At 34.7% G+C, this 18,156-nt stretch overlaps 1 long non-coding RNA gene across 1 annotated transcript; it reads right to left on the bottom strand.

The window, feature by feature from the left end:
* Window positions 1-3,736: 3,736 nt before the first annotated feature.
* Window positions 3,737-6,385, bottom strand: LOC136826484 (uncharacterized). The gene is made up of 2 exons (XR_010849627.1): window positions 6,265-6,385; window positions 3,737-5,092 (listed from the first exon to the last, which is right to left on the bottom strand). It is a non-coding gene; the product is annotated as an uncharacterized lncRNA (long non-coding RNA).
* Between the last annotated feature and the right edge of the window lie 11,771 nt (window positions 6,386-18,156).

The raw sequence follows: 18,156 nt of genomic DNA, 5'->3' as shown, positions 1-18,156 counted from the left end.
TTCTTTGTCACCTATATTTATCTATAACGAGGATAACGATCATCTTAAGTTTTAAAAGACTACTTTTTTCAATCAAACTTTTTTCCACACCACCACTGATAAAAGTCAAGGTGCGTTTTGTTTTTCGGAGAGGTTTCCCCTGTAGGCCAAATCCTCTCTTTTTTATATATAATTTATTCAGAAAAACTAGTCATCAGAGCTATCAGCTATGTTGATGACAAAACTGTCAACCAACTTGTCTACAGCCACATCTTCCCGTGCATCCTCTTTTTGAATTTTCTCTACGTGCTCGCTGCATTCTTCCAGTTTTCCGCCGTGACATTGTTCGATGCATCTTGCACTAAAATTTTAAGGTCTGCCAGTTTGAACGTATTCTTTTTCGCCATATAAGACTTCACTTGAGCCCAGTGTAATTTTGATTGACCCAAGTTTCGTCGAGATACACGAATTTCTGCCCTGACTCCTTGCGACGCTTCATCTCTCTCAAAAATCTTGACCGAGCTACAGTTACATCTTGCCTTTCCAAGAGAAATTTGCGCCCATCAACCTTCTTAAAGAGAGAGAGAGACAGAGATCTGTCTGTATACGAATGTTTATTTTCTCTTGCCAAACTTACTGTTATGCTTTATTTCATATTTCCTTGCCCAATTTATTCTTTACCTACGATGTTAAGAAATCAAGGTATATGTAGAAACGAGTGCCTCCAGACATAATAATACCGTGATGACCGTGACCACCGAAAGTGCTCCTAGAGAAAATCTAAGCTGCTTACCCGTGGATTTAAACGCACGTGGATCCGTGTGTGATTAACACCACCAAAATGAGATGCCATATTGATAGAAACTCTGATTCCGTTTCTTGTAATTGTTAAAAACATTATCAATCGTGAACCTATGTAATAGACTTGGAATTCTGCGTAACGAAAAAGGCTTTTATTTGATATCTGTAATGGGAGAAACGATTTTATCTCGCTGTTGTTGTTATACATTTGGCATATATGCCTTACCTGCGAAGACCCAGACAACCACGCCAGAGAGATCTATACATTTTGGAAAGGGTATAAAAGCAAATAATGCCCTTGTTCCAAATAAACAAGCTTCAAAAATGGATTAGCATTATTTTTTTTAAATTTCAACACAATTTTCATAATACCCATCAATATGCTAATGTCGTGCCCGACTAAAAATATTTTTATTCCCTCTCACCTGCAAGATTCTTCTAAGTGTCGATTCCACCATCACTGCGTCTCCCGTCGTCTGTTGTTCCAGAACCTGCTGTTGTTGAAGGGAAATTATCTTAAAGTACTGGTATCTCTCAGAAAGGCGTAATAGAGACGAGAATTTAGTGTCTTGATTTAATGACGAAAGTTGACTACAATTTAAGTACAACTTATAGTTACAGCTATGAAAACAAAATCACTTTTATTAGACAGTTCAATTCAGTCTGTTTGGGGAGCACGAAAGCAAGAGGAGATATAACTCTCCCTGGTGGATGTTAACTCGAATCTGGTCTGCTCTCCTGCTCTGATTTCTCTGGAACCCCTGGGTTTACTTGTCATCTGCAGCTCCACCTCCTTCCAGTGTTCTATTGGAAGAATTAATCTGCAAGGCCTCCCTTCAAACAGTTGATTGGGAAGGATGTTGGTGGGTGTTGTTCAAATCTCTCCTCGGAGGATTTGATTGGAAATGATCTTAGGAGGGGGTGTAAAAGACCCCTCCCTAGAATGTTTGATTGGAGGGTGTTGAAGTACATCATTTTGCCCAGCCCCCAATTTCATGGAATTTCCATGAAAACGCCTCCTATTGAAGGCGGGGTTATAGAGATGGCTGGCGTTAGCTTCTGACAAGGTGCTGAGTAATCCCTGAGTAAGCTAAATCGCGAGGCCACGTTTCCAGATTTTACGATCGGTTTTAGGGCCCTAGGCGCTATATACTCACTCACTGTTTTGAGTTCATGGAAGGTGCTTTATATCAATCAGCACTTCTTAGTCTCTCAATGCAGCCAGCTGATGAAGAGTTAGAGGAATTTATTTCTGGTGATAGAAATTCATTTCTCGCTATAATGTGGTTCGGATTCCACAATAAGCCGTAGGTCCCGTTGCTAAGTAACCAATTGGTTCTTAGCCACGTAAAATAAGTCTAATCCTTCGGGCCAGCCCTAGGAGAGCTATTAATCAGCTCAGTGGTCTGGCAAAACTAAGGTATACTTAATGTGAAAACAACCCAGGCTTAATTGTTGTTCTCTCTCTCTCTTTCTCCTTCATTGTCCCTATGTTTTCTCTCTCTCTTTCTTTCTATTCTCCCTATCTAATTTATCTAACACCACTCAGTCATCCTATCTCACACTGCCCTCAGTGTGACAACAAAATTATAGTTCAATGAACAAGTGTAGACTTACACACAAAATAAAGTATTCATATGATTGCCCATAATCTAACACTTTCAAAATACTGCACAAATTGTCAATGTACTAATGTCAAAAATCAGATCAATAATATATTGTAGAAAATTCATACATTATACAATGAGTTATCAGTTAAAAGAAATATATATACAATGAATTATCACATTGTAAAATGGTTAATTGCAATAGTGAATACACAATGAAAATTAATAACACATAGAGAAATTTGCAATTGATGTCTATAAGAACATCATTCTTCTTCCTTGGCCCTTTTTATTTCTTTTATAATCTTCTCAATATTTGAAATCACTACATGTTTGACTAAAATTGCAAATACCACAATTACAAGTAATATTATGATCAAATTGAACAGAGATAAAATTGGTGAAACCTTTTCTTTGTAATAGAAAAACTCATCTACCAATGGTAACTCATTCAGTTGTTTTCATTCTAATTTAGACAAGTGAAACTCTTTCATATTCTTAGAATAGTTCATGTATGGGATCTTCCTTTGGTAGTTTATTTCAGTAAAAACATGAGGTTCATAATATACTTTGTTTGGAATAACTAACTTGCAAGACTTGTCAAAAGCGTGAGCATTACTGAAATTAATTTCAGTACTTAGATTACGACAGTTGATTATGGCTGTTACAGTATTTAGTGAAAATACAAAAACTGACTGTTCTACTAAGATGGAAACAAAACTGTGTTTGGATAATGGGGTACATACTTTTTCTTCTTGATTTTTATTTTCAATTATTTCTTGAACACAAGGATAGGCATTAGTAGTTTCGTAAAGGTTATCCAGGTTGCAGATGTATTCCCTTTCCTTTAAAATTATGCAATCTTTTAACTGAACATCAGTAATAAATGGCATCATTAACCCATGTTCTGCTAAGGCAAAATGGATGTTGCTGACATTTGAAGTGATTACATTTTCCTTTATCAATATGGGGAAAGGATGTATGGACATCAGTACATCTGCATCTTTCTGATTAAATGGTAACAATAAAATAATTTTACCTTTAACCACCTTGGTGGTTATTAAACTATAGTACACCATAATATCCTTTACCATAGGGGTATAATCAGAGACCACCGAGAGACAAGGCCTGTTCGATGTTTTGTGACGTAAGCAACGGTAGTCCGAGTCGCTAGCACTGACTACTTTGCGAGACGCAAGAAATGTAAACAAAACGTCACTAACATTGACAATTTGTTGTTTACCAGTCATGGTAATAAGTTAATTTCCTTAATTTTTTCGTCTACACTAATTTGTGTAGACCAAATAATATTAACTCGAAACACAGGTTAAGAGATTAATATAAAATACTGAACCAAAACAATTTATTTAGTTACAATATAGTATATACCGAAGTACAAACATGTTTAATATTGTATTAAAAAATGTTTATACATAGTTTTCAAGTCAAATTACAAGACGGCAGTGCATTGGTTTACTCTACTATATGTGAATGAAATAACTTAATTATTGTCTTTTACATAGAGCTATTATTTGGTAGTTGAAGTTCCTAACTTTCTCTTCTTATTCTATCTCTTCCATACAGCTATTATTTGCTAGGTAAAGTTTTTAACTTTCTCTTTTATTCAACTTTTTGTTAGCTACGATATAGTTATTTTCTTGGGAACAATAATTATTCAATAAAACGTTAGACGCCAATATTATTAATTTTGCTATTTTTTTCTGTACAATGACCTTCATTCCTTATTAGAGCAGCATATTTATTGTTCAACCTTTGACCTTTATATGGCGATTTTACATTCACTGTTGTCATCAAATGTAATGTAAAAATTTTTTTTACATAACCTGCAACTTCTGAATAAGAAGGGAAACACTGATTTTTTCCAAGAGTTAGTAAAGTTTGAATGAGATACTCACTGATTATTTGTAAAGCTAAACGAACACTTTGTTTCTCAAAGGTGGATGAGGAGAATGCTTTTCATGATAGTTTATAATAATGTTTCAAGAGTAAACCATCTATCTCATGAAGTTTTTTCAGAGCTGAATGGTGCATAATGAATTTCATTTTCTAACATGATTTCCATCAAAGGAGAACTGTGGGAACTTCAGTGTTTTATTTGTATCTTTCTGGCCAAGCCAATTATTCCTGGTACATCTCAACAAGCGTACTGAATTTCCGCCTTTATAATCAAAATATGGTTTCAAGTGAGTTTCATCCACCGTCAGTACCACTGTTTTGTCATTGGGTAGTAATGATTTACATTTATTCTTAATGTACATCAGAAAATTGAGTCATTTTGTTCTGACGCTGGGGTAATTACAAAACAAAGAAGACAATATTACCAGGTTTGATGAATAATCAAATTTATTCAGTCATTAACTGTAGTTGTTCAAATATGAATTTCAGCAGAGCAAGTATTGACTGATCATCTAAAATTATTGCCAAAAATGAAATCACTACTTATATAACAGCAATGCTATTGCAGGTTTTAGAAATACACTCAGCACTGTCAGCTCTCTGCAAGTTATTCAATATCTGCTCAATGATAGTCGTATCATGAAATTCTGTAGGAATCTTTAAATCTCTTAGTGCCGTATTTCAGAAACATGAACAAACGCATGTACTGTGCAATTAGCCTTCACTGTGTAGGTAGGGTATTGTGTTGTACAGTATGCTATTTCAATTAATCTGTACTCAACTGTTACCTGTGGAAGAGGAAAGATGATCTTTTAATATCTGTACATGTATATATGAGCATTAAAACATAGTAATGCCATGAGGTTAGGTTAGTTATTGACATCCCTTCTGTTTTGTACCCTGTAACCTAGAATACTAGGCCAGTTTAATTTTATTCACCTTAACCAATATAGGTCAATAAGGTTTGTCCCTTACCTCTGACTACTGACAAGGGTAACTTGCCTATTTCCTGATCACTATACTGTACATCCACTTGTGATGAACCTATAACTTCTATGTCTGTACCATTTCCAAAGCTCTTGCTAAGTCCTGCAATGTGAGTTCTGAGACACAGGCTACATTGGGAATTGTTTGACGTAGGCTAGCCTATGTTAGATTCGGTAATTTTTCGGAAGACTCCAGCCACCTCCCACATTATAATTTATATTTTTCTTGGTAAAACACATCAAAACAAAAAATATCATCTCACTGCATGACCTTTGCAAATGCCTAATAACAGAGGAAAATAATTAATCAAATTAAGATTTATAAGGTAAGACAATACTAGCCCCCACCCCCTCCATAGATTATAAGGGAAAACTGTAACCAGTAAACACCCATAGATTACGTTAGGTTGGTATTTTTAGGTTCTTTTAGTGCCCTATCGTTTCCTAGCCATTTGTGCATGAAAAACCCAAAATGTTTTCATGCAAAATGGCTAGCTGGAAAACTTTCGAAATGGCTGGCTGGAGTCTTAGGAAAAATTACCATTAGAGTCTGTTAAGTCTACTTTATATGAATTCCTACTAAAATTCAGTCTAGGCTAAAACCAGTCTTTCTTTACATTGCGCTTTACCTTGCTGCTCACAACATCTACCTAAATCCCTTTTTCAGGCTACAGCTTTCTTATGCTATACTTGGGTGTAGGCTATACTTGCACACACCTAACTTATGTTACCTTATCGGACAAACCTAACTGTATGTTTGTTTGCACTCCTGACGTAAAATTTCACTGTCATGAATTAATACAGACTATATTACAGTCCAAAGCTATCCTGTGGAATGGAATGGAAAATGAAATTTAGGCTTGAAGCCAAGCACTGGAAACCGAACGGTTATTCAGCGCTAGATATCATCATGTTATCCAGAGGCAAAAGTCAAATACTTGTTGCAGTAAACAGTGTTGAGTTTACCTACTTACCATAGTAAGTTCGTCCAATAAAACACACAAGATATATCTGTGGCACGCTACTTCATTACGGCCTGTAAGTTTTACGGTCCAATTAAAAAATAAAACAACGGAACCACGAGAAAAGCTCGTAGGCTACTCAAACGATGTAAGGGAAGGAAGATCGAGAGAGAAGGAATTGCTAGCTTCGGACTACCAGGGTCGACGTTATCACGTCATGACGTCATATGCAACAGGCCTTGTCTCTCGGTGGTCTTGGTATAATGCCCCTATACCAAAAAATCATTAATTATATTTTCTAATTCTTTAGGAGTGATTAATGTTGGGCTTAATGTTCCCTTATAGGCTAACAAAATGGCATTTAACATGTCTCTATGTTCTTGCAAGATTACTTCACTATTCATTATGAAATTACTCAGAAAGTGTTGGTTTTCTAACACATTCAGTTCTTTTGTTATGTTTTTATTGATCTTATTAATGAATACCTTTAGCTTTTCTATCTCTTGGGCATTTAAGTTTTGAGAAGTTATAATTTTATTTAACACAATTCCTCTTGTTGCTGCCCAACGTTCCAATTTATCTATTCAGGCCTTTTCTTTTCTACATTAGCTTCAGTTGCTACTCCAAATAGTTGATTAAGTGCTGTTCCTATAAAAGGTAAGAGGATCTTTTGGACCTTGTATTTAACACATTTCCTATATCATTATCTAATTTTTCCAACAATGGTAATGCACTGTTACTATCACTTTTCTGTATCATTAATTTCAGTTCTTTTTGAACATCTTTCAACGTCATTTCATTGCTAAGCACTGAAGATAGATCTATACTTACAATTCCTAAATCCTTTATTAATTTCACAGATCCCTTTTCCTCTAGAAGTGCACCCTATCGGATGACCACTTCAGATGACACACAAAGCAGTGTTACTAGTACCAAGAGGAGCCGCATGTTTGTATCTGTAAGAATAAGCCTTATCAGATATTCTATTTACATGAGGTATTTTAATCTTTACAAATACAGTTTACATATGACAGTTCAACACTTTACATAAATTTATCTTTTTCTTAGCTCATATATTTTGTTTATCTGTTCTTCCTTATTTTCTTTCAATATTTCTTCTAGTTGTTTGTTGGACCAAGCGTCTGTTTTTATTACCTTCACATGATTGCAATGAACAATTCTTTCTTTTAGATCACTCTCATTTATGATCTTTAGCTTATTTAATTTTAACACTTCTAATACTTTATAAGGACCATGAAATTTTGGAGAAACTTTTACATTAGGACCTTCTGGAATATGATTCTGAACATATACCTGAGCACCTACTACAATGTCTGGTTTAGCTGTACAGTATTTTTGTCATAGTACCTTGCTTGAATCCTTTGAGCCTCTTTAAGTCTAGTCCTCGTCTATTTGATCGTTTCATAAGTACTTCTAGTTTTCCATGCAATATAGTCATCATAATTATAAGTATGTCGGGGTGGTGTGGCATCATCTAGTAACGTATTTGGGAGTCTCTTCTGGTATCCATATAACAAGTAGTGTGGTGATTCTCCTACTGTTTCATTTATAGTATTGTTTATAGTAAACTGTACGTCTTCCAAAGCTAAATCCCAGTCTTCTGTATTAGGTTTAACTAAAGTTTTCAGGATATCCTTTATTTTACGATTTGTTCTTTCTACTGCTCCATTTGAACTTGCTTTATATGCTGTTATTTGACATTTATTTATCTCATAAAATTCACATAGTTTTCTTAAAAGTTCACTAGTAAATTCAGCTGCGTTATCAGAAAGAAAAACTTGTGGACATGAATGTCTCGTGATAATTCTAGATTTAAGAGCTTCTGCTACTGTGATTGCATCTCTACTTCTTACCGGTACAATCTCTACATATCTTGTTAGATAGTCTAAAAAGACTATTATTTGGTTATTCCCTCTAACAGTGGTAGGAAATGGACCTAAAAAAATCCATAGTCATGCACTGGAACGGTTGAAGTTCCGATGGATATTTTTCAAGCGGAGCCTTTGGATTTACATTACCCTTGTTTCTATTACAAACTTCACAATTTTGTACAAAGTTCTTGGCATCTTCACTACAATGGGGCCAAAAATAATTTCTGGTTATGATTTTGCTTGTCTTTTTAATTCCTGGATGTCCTGCTAACTTATATGGGTGGGTTAGTTCTAAAACTTCTCTGATTAGTGTTTTTGGGATGTATAGACGAGAATAACCATTTTCTCTGTTGGACTTTTGTGCAATAACCCATTTATCAATTCAAAATCAGGTTTTAAAGATTCATCTGTCATTAACTGCCCTATTATCTGTCTGATTTCTGTATCCTTTCCTTGTTGTGTCTATACTCTTTCTAAGTCTACTGTAAGTCTACTACTTGACAGCTAAAACAAAAAGTATTAGTGGTAATGCATTTCTTTGTTTCTTCTTGGGATCTGGATAATGCATCTGCTAGTGTAATAAATTTCCCTGGGATATATCTGAATTCTGGAGCAAATTCTAACACACTAATGAACCATCTATTGAACTTCATGTTATTTGTAAAAGTTCTCTTCTTAAACAAATCACAAATTGGTTTGTGATCAGTAAGTACACTGACTTTATGTCCTGGGATTATGTGACTAAATTTCCTTAAACCCCAGTATAATGTTAAACATTCTCTTTCTATTGTACTATAATTTCTCTCTGCTGCATTTAAGACTCTACTGGCATAATATACTGCTCTCATTCTTGTTTTGTCCTCTTGTAATAATACAGACCCTAGTCCGGTACTTGAGGCCTCACAGGCTAAGTAGAAGTCTTTGGAGAAATCTGGGTAGACTAATACAGGATTCTTGGTCATTTTACTCTTTAGTGTTTGGAAGGCTGTCTCTTGTTCTTTATTCCATTCATATTTGACATCTTTCTTTGTTATTTGTGTTAATGGTTTGGCTATTGTTGCAAAACCCTTAATGAAAGGCCTATAGTAGCCTACCATTCCTAGGAATTGTCTCAATGCTTTCAAATTTGTAGGAGCTGGATATTCAACTATTGCTTTTTATCTTGCCTGCTTGCATTCGCAGACCATCTTCACTAATTACATATCCTAAGTATTCCAAGGATTTCATTAAGAACTGAAATTTCTTTAATTTGATTTTTAATCCTGCTCTTCTTAATCTTTCTAGGACTATTTCTAAAGTTTTGAGGTGACTTTCTAAATCTTTACTAAAAATGATAACATCATCTAAGTAAACTGCAACATTTTCTATGTCCCCTAGTATTTGAAGCATTAATCTAACAAACGTTAAAGGAGCCGAAGTGAGTCCAAATGGCATGACTTCAAATTGCAAGTGTTCTTTATGTGTGCTGAAAGCTGTGTATGGTTTTGACTCTTCGTCTAAAGGTACTTGCCAGTATCCACTAAGTAAATCTAAAGATGAAAATATCCTTGCACCTCCTAATTGAGCTAACATATCTTGAATTACTGGCATTGGCATTCTATCTGGGATGTTGTTGGAATTTAACTTTCTATAATCTATCACAAGTCTCCAATTTCCATCTTTCTTTGGAACAAATAGTAATGGAGAATTATATGGAGATTTAGAAGGAATGACTACCCCATCTTTCTTCATTTCTTCTATCAAATTATCAACTATGGGTTATTGGTAACCTGTAATTAGAAATAAAGAATAGTTTTGTTCCATCATCTAATACAATTTTATGTCTTAGGGCATTTGTTCTACCTAATTTATCTCCTTCTATAGCTATTACATCTCTGTATCTTTCTAAAACCTGAGTTAATCTATCTTTGTTTTCTGGAAAATCTGTTTTATTCACTTCTTTGCTTAATTCAGACCCTTGACCAGTTACAGAGAAAAATGCTTTTTCTTTCAATGTTAGTAATGGATTGTTAATAGGTATTCCTTTGCAAAAGACAATGCCTGCATATAGTATTAGTTTGTTATCTGAGTAGTTTTGGACATAAACTTCACAAGTATCACCCTTCATGTGGACTAAAGAATTATCCACCCTGACAAATTCTGGTAAGTCTTCATTTAGTAAAAGAACGTCTTTGACTTCTATCTCTTCTTTTCCCCTTAGATGTATTTTTGTTAAACACTTTGGATGCAAAATTACCTGTCTGCTTAGTATGAATTGTACTTTATTATCATCAGCAGTGCTTACACAACATATTTCTTCATCTTTTATCTCTGCAAAGTAACAATGTTCTGCTTCTACACTACTTTCTTCAGTTACTGCTATTATATCATTTATATCTACTTTATTTTATCTACTTTATTTTATTTAGCAACAGTACTTCATTTAATAATTCCCCTTCACTATCACAACTTATTACTACATTGCTATAACTATCTGTATTTATCTCTGCATATTTATCATCATAGACATCTTGTTCTTCGTCAGGTTCAGAACTTTGGAGATCACCCTTATTTATTCCTGGGTCATTTCTTTCTTTGGAGGATATAATTTCTGGATGTGCACATCTTCCGGTTCTAGTCTGTAATTGTGGGAATTCCTCTTTTTTAATCCTTTCCATTTTATTTTGATTGTTCTCTTGATGATAATTTATTTTATGTATGTCTTTCTAGCTTGTAGAAGTCATCTCAGACAAATTGATCAGAATTGGGTGAAACTTTTCTTCTTCAAGCGTAAAGCATACGCTCTTTTTATTATCTTGTTTCAGGTTAATTCTTCCTTCTCTGCAATCTAGGATGATTCCACATCTCTTCATTAAATTAAATGAGAACAACACCTGTGCGGGGAAAAATCTGTCTTCTAGAACTATAAAACCTTCAATGGTTTGGCTATTGTAGCAAAACCCTTAATGAAAGGTCTATAGTAACCTACTATTCTAGGAATCGTCTCAATGCTTTCAAATTTGTAAATTTTGTAAATATTTAATCTTGTTTTGCCATGCAGTCCATCTTCACTAATTATATGACCTTCTATTAAGAAGTTTTCTTTAATTTGATTTTTAGTCCTGCTCTTCTTAATCTTTCTAGGACTATTTCTAAAGTTTTAAGGTGACTTTCTAAATCTTTACTAAAAATGATAACATCATCTAAGCTGCAACATTTTCTATATCTCCTAGTATTTGTAACATTAATCTAACAAACGTTAAAGGAGCCGAAGTGAGTCCAAATGGCATGACTTCAAATTGTAAGTGTTCTTTATGTGTGCTGAAGGCTGTGTATGGTTTGACTCTTCGTCTAAAGGTACCTATCCACTCAGTAAATCTAAAGATGAAAATATTTTTGCACCTCCTAATTGAGCTAACATATCTTGAATCACTGGCATTGGCATTCTATCTGGGATGGTGTTGGAATTTAACTTTTAATCTATCACAAGTCTCCAATTTCCATCTTTCTTTGGAACAAGTAGCAATGGAGAATTATATGGAGATTTAGAAGGAATGACTACCCCATCTTTCTTCATTTCTTCTATCAAATTATCAACTATGGGTCTTTGGCTTATGGGTAATCTGTAATTAGGATAAAGAATGGATTTGCTCCATCATCTAACAAAATTCTATGTTGTAGGACATTTGTTCTGCCTAATTTATCTCCTTCTATAGCTATTACATCTCTGTAATTTTCTAATACCTGAATTAATTTATTCTTGTTTTCTGGAAAATCTGTTTTATTCACTTCTTTGCTTAATTCAGACCTTTGACCAGTTATAGAGAAAAATGCTTTTCCTTCCAGTGTTAGTAACGGATTGTTAATAGGTATTCATTTGCAAAAGACAATGCCTGCATATAGTTTTAGTTTGTTATCTGAGTAGTTTTGGACATAAACTTCACAAGTATTACCCTTCAGGTGGACCAGTGAATCATCCATTCTGACAAAATCTGGCAATTCTTCATTTAATAACAGAACATATTTAACTTCTATTTCTTTACTTTCCCTTTAAATGTATTTTTGTTAAACTCTTTGGATGCAAAGTTACTTGTCTATTAAGTATGAAGTGTATTTTATTATCATCAGCAGTGCTTACGCAACATATTTCCTCATCTTCTATCTCTGCAAAGTAACAATGTTCTGCATCTTCACTAGTTTCTTCAGTTACTGCTATTACATCATTTATACCTACTTTATTCATTTTGTTTAATAACAATACTTCATTTAGTAATTTCCTTTCATTATCAGAACTTATTATTACATTGCTATAACTATCGGTATTGATCTCTGTATATTTATCAGTACAGGCGCCTTGTTTTTCGTCATATTCAGAACCTTGGTGATCACCATTAATTTCTGGGTCATTTCTTTCTTTGGAGGATATAATTTTTGGATGTGCACATTTTCTTGGGTTTCTATTCTGTAATTGTGGGAATTCCTCTTTTCTATTCTTTTCCATTTTATTTTGATTGTTCTCTTGATGGTAATTTATTTTATGTATGTCTTTCTCGCTTGTCGAAGTCGTCTCAGACAAATTGATCAGATTCGGGTGAAACTTTTCTTCTTCAAGCGTAACGCATACGACCCTTTTATTATCCTGTTTCAGGTTAATTCTTCCTTCTCTGCAGTCCAGGATGATTCCACATCTCTTCATTAAATTAAATGAGAACAACACTTGTGCGGGAAAAAATCTCTTCTAAAACTATAAAACTTTCAGCAGATTTATATGTGACGAAGATCTATTTCTAAGTTCACATTTCCTAAAATTTTAATCTTTTTACCCGCTACTTCTTTTATTATTCTGCTTTGACCCTGAATTAGCGTTTCTTTAACGCCTAAGTATTTTGTTAACGTATGTTTTATCAATTTACATAGCCTTGAATCCATAAGCACAGTGCATAATTTGTGATTTATGGAACTTTAATGATAGGTAAATCCTTTCTGATTATTTCTTCTTCGTCCATGGAAAATACAACTTCTTTACTCTGCAAATAGGATAAGGTGGATGAACTTTCAGTTCCCCTTTTTGCTAATTCTTCTACTTTTAGATTATCTTCTTGAAGGGACTTTCTTGTGGTCTTATGTGTAGGGAGAATTTGTCTTTGACTGGAAGACTTATTTAATGTTGAGCGATTGCTGCTTAATTCAACTATTTCTTTATTTCCGTCTTGTGTTCTAAACCAGCAATTCTTTGTTAAATGTCCTACTTTCTTACAACCGGTGCAGATTCCAGGTTTTCTACACTCGTTTGTAAAATGATTTGTATTCCCGCAGTTTTCACAGGCTGTTTTTGGTCTCGCTCCTTGAGCTGAATAGTTCACTTGGGTTGAATTATTTGTGTTTGAGTTTTGACCATATTTATAAGGTTTGGGAGGACAACTTTTTGTTTGATCTAATTTGGATTCCATTTTCCTTTAGTATTTTGGGCATATTTTCCTTGGAAGGTAGTTGGTCTATTCCCTTCTTCTCTGGAATTATCATAGTACTTATTATTCATGTTAGTAGGATTATTATTTCTGCCTTTCCTTTCATTTTGTGCTACTGTTGTTCCTACAAATTCTTTGGAGAGATTTATCTCTTTCTTTTGTATTTCTTCTCTCGTCGTTTTCTATGTTTGAAGGCTGTCTTTCTTTGGATCAATTTTTATTTTTCGGAAAGCCCTCTTTTCCAAGGGCATTGTATATTGTTCCAAATGACAAGTAATTTAAAACATGTCTTAGCTCAACTAAATTACTGACACTATCTCCAAACTGTCTTATCTCCTATGGTAATGCTTGTTTTCTTTAAGTCTTCTGTTATTTTATCTATGGCATTTTCCACGCTTGTGTACAAATTAGCAATTGTTTTATATTGCGGGTTAAGGAATCTAGTTATGCTATATAAACTGTCAGTCTTATTTACTGGTTCCCAGAGTGATGAACAAATTTCTTTGAATTCTGCATTAGTTATTAAGTTTGCTAAAACTTGTGGAATTCAGAGTTTTATGAGCGTCCCCATGTTCTGAGCTGACGAGAAGCAAGGCTTCATTTATTTTAGTTCTTTCATCTGTTATTCCCCTGAAGTTAAGCGACTATCTGCGTCTGCGAGCCAATGATTTACTGTATAAGATTCGAGTCGACTTTTGTCAGGATTTGAATCATCCACCGGCCCACAGTAGTGTGTGGCTGTTGTTATTACAGCTGCTTGATTCATAGTGCGATAATGTAAGGTGCGAGTATTATTAGTATTGTTACTATTATTATTACTGTTAGTATTATTAGAATGATTAACACTATTTTGGTTCTGGATAGTTGGGTTATTATTGTTAGTATTTCCTTGCACTAAAGCTGAGTGGGAATTTAGTCTTGAAATTCGGCTACGTCTGAGTGTCGACGGTCTGAAATCGTATGGTGAATGTCTAACCGTGCTCAGTAATTCGTCAAAAACCCTTTGCATGGCTAAAACAAATTTATTCCAATTGAGTATCTCATTTGTATCTATATAAGACTTTTCACTATGCACACTGGGTCATAAAGTAAAAGAAATTGTCAAATTATAACTAAAAAAAAAATTAAACTCTCAACTGAGTTCAAGTGCACAAGTAAATTAAATCCTTCAAAGTATCGGGTGAGAGGGAATAGGCTAAATATTTTTAGTCAGGGCACACACTAAATTCAGCAATACTCTCATTATAGGCCAGATGTCTGCAGGTTGTATCACGGCTACTTCTTCCTGTAGTTCACGGAGGGCGGCAACAACTTGTTTATTAGCCTGGCTTAGCGAGGCTTCATCTAGTAGTTGTGGGGATCAGCAGGACCTTCAACATAAAGAAACTGAGGTCCTCGGTGCCACAACTGGCTGTCTGTTAGCTCTCTCATACTGGTCCCTCGGGACAGAAGATCTGCTGGATTACTTTTCGTCGGCACATGCTTCAGAATCATACCACAATCCTGTAAAAGAGAGTTAGCCTCTCCTACTCTATTAGCTATTAACACATTCCTGTTCTCCTCTTCGCTATTTACCAAGGCCATGGAGGCCTTACTGTCGGTCCAAATCACAACTGTACTGACTTTTAATAAATGCTTCAAATTTCTACCTAACCTAATTCCAGATAACAAGGCTAATAACTCTAATTTGGGTATGGTCAACCGTTTTTGTTTCCTAGGGGTTACTCTCAGTTTGCTAGTGTTAGGACAGAGCATAATTAAATACAGGGACGGATACAAGGTTTATTGTGAATCCGTTACAACAACTTGCTGCCAAGGACCAGCACACCGGCCGCATGACAACACAACCCGGAACCGAGAACTCAAAACAAAAGACGTTCACAGCAGGAATAGAATCAGAATTAACAAAGGATTACCTTTTTTATCTAAAACTCTACATCCCTTATCCCTAGAAAAGCAATAATATTCCAATTTAAAACATCAGACAATTAAATAAATCATTACTTCTTCCAAAATATGTTACAAATATGAAAACAAAACATGATAAATACAGCATATTTGTATATATTTATAAATCAAGTCGATCTGGAGGTTTACTTATTCGACGGGATCGCCTTAACATTGGTGGCTGTACTGAACATTCACTATCATTATTTACAGTTACTTCTATGGGTTCTTCAGCCCCACTATTATCACATGGTACATTAGTGTCTGAAATGAAAGCACTAGAATCACTCAAATTTACAGATGACTTAGAATTATTGGATAACACTTCTTTATTGGATTGGTTAAAGTCACCCATATATCTATGCATAATCTGATCTGCATGTCTTGTCCAAATAATATTACAAAACTCTGTACTTCCACCTTATAATTTCTCAACCTAAGTACTTCCACAATCTTTCCTTCCACCTATGGTGAACCTTTCCCAAAATTACGAACAAACACAGCATCATTGACTTTATACAATTTACCTTCCTCCTGGAAAATTTCATCCCTCATTTTTTCCTTAAAGATTTGTCTTTCAGTTTAACTGATTCAACAGTACCTTTGAAATTCCTACCGAACATTATTTCTGCTGGGGCCTTACCGTGGAAGAATTCACAGTCCTCCTATAGTTATACAAAAATCTACAAATTCTGGTCTGAATATCTCCTTCTTAAATTTTCCCAGGCCCTCCTTGAATGTTCTCACCGCCCTTTCAGCCAGACCATTGGAGGATGGATGATAAGGAGCTGGTATTACATGCTTAAATACTATTTTTACACAAGAACTCCTCCATCTCTTGAGAAACAAAATTTGGAGCATTATCTGATACAATGATATCAGGTATACCAAAATTACAGAATGTCTTCCTCAAATGACCATGGTAACAAATGACCAATGGTAACAGCTGACGTAGTGGAACTAGAAAAATGAATATCCAAAAATTTACTATGAGAATCTACAATTATTATCAAAAAATATTTACCATCCATCGGTCCTGCATAATCTATGTGCAGTCGAGACCATGATTTACCAACAATAGGCCAAGGCAATGTAGGAGCTCGAGGATTTGTAAAATTCTTAAAACAAATGCTACAATTCTTTGTGACTTCTCCTATGTCCTGGTCTATCTTTGGCCACCATACCCAATTCCTTGCCTCAGCTTTCATAGCATTTATACCATTATGCCCACAATACAAATGGTTCAAAACCTTACATCTTAACTCAACAGGAATCAAAACCCTATTTCTAAACAATATTACATCATTATGGAGAGATAAATCATCTTTTACAGAGGCATATTCCAGAAGTGACATATTATGTTCCTTTGACCATCAGCTTCAAACAATGTTTCAACTGAGACAATACAGCATCCTTATTGGTGAAATGTTTAACTGCCTGAAAAGAGATGTCATCAAAATCAAGTAATTCAACCAATTTAACATACTCAGCTGGTGTACCAGAATGAAAATCATCCAGTGGCAATCAGCTTAAGGCATCAGCAATTACATTTTCCTTCCCAGGTTTGTGAACTAATTCATAATCATACTGAGATAACAACAAAGCCCATCTTTGTATTCTAGAATTAGCATTACATGGAATCTGTTTCCCTCTTCCAAAAGTTCCAGTAATGGTTTATGATCAGTTCTAGCAACAAAATTCCTGCCAAGCAAAAAATATCTAAAACGTTTCACAGCAAAAATAAGAGCTAATCCTTCTTTATCTAACTGAGAGTAGTTCCTTTCTGCTTTAGATAGTTTTTTACTTGCAAAATAAATTGTTTTTTCTTGGTCACCAACCTTTTGTAACAAAACACACCCCACACCTACAGGAGACGCATCCACTTCAATGATTAAAGGACTATCCCCATCAAAACTAGTCAGCACTTTGGACTCGGAAAAATCTCTTTTAATGCCTTCAAACGCCTTCTGCTGTACTGAAGTCCATCTAAATTTTACATTTTTCTTCAACAAATCATACAAGGGAGCTAGCTTAGAAGAAAAATTCTTTACAACCTTGCAATAGTAAGTAATCATACCTACAAAAGATTGAACTTCTTCAACAGAAGTAGGACATGGGCAATCTAAAATAGCTTTCAGTCCCTTTGAAGATGGCTTGACTCCTTCACCTGAGATGTGGTATCCTAAATATTCAATAGATTCAGCCTCCAAAACAGTCTTAGTCTTATTTATTTGTACATTATGTGCTTGCAAAGTTCCAAAACCTTTCTTAATCGGTGATCATGCTCCTTTTTGGTAGCACCACTTACAATAATATCATCTAAATAAGCAGCTACACCCTCCACATTTGCCAACAGTTGAGAAATAAACCTTTAGAAAATACCAGGAGATGAGGACAAGCCAAAAGGTAAAACGCTTATATTTAAACAATCCTTTATGAGTATTAATTACTAAAGTACTCTTGACTTTTTCTCATCAACAGGTATTTGAAGATAAGCATTCTTTAAATCAATTTTGGAAAAAACTTTCCTTACCAACAACAGATAACAATTGCCTCTATCTTTGGTAATGGGTACCTGTCACAATGAATTTGTTTATTCAAAATTTAAAATCTCCACA

Source organism: Macrobrachium rosenbergii, chromosome 41 (genome assembly GCF_040412425.1).
Source record: "Macrobrachium rosenbergii isolate ZJJX-2024 chromosome 41, ASM4041242v1, whole genome shotgun sequence".
Classification (NCBI taxonomy): Eukaryota; Metazoa; Arthropoda; class Malacostraca; order Decapoda; family Palaemonidae; genus Macrobrachium; species Macrobrachium rosenbergii.
Note: the sequence above shows the minus strand (reverse complement) of the source record. Positions and strands in the feature narration are given on the sequence as shown.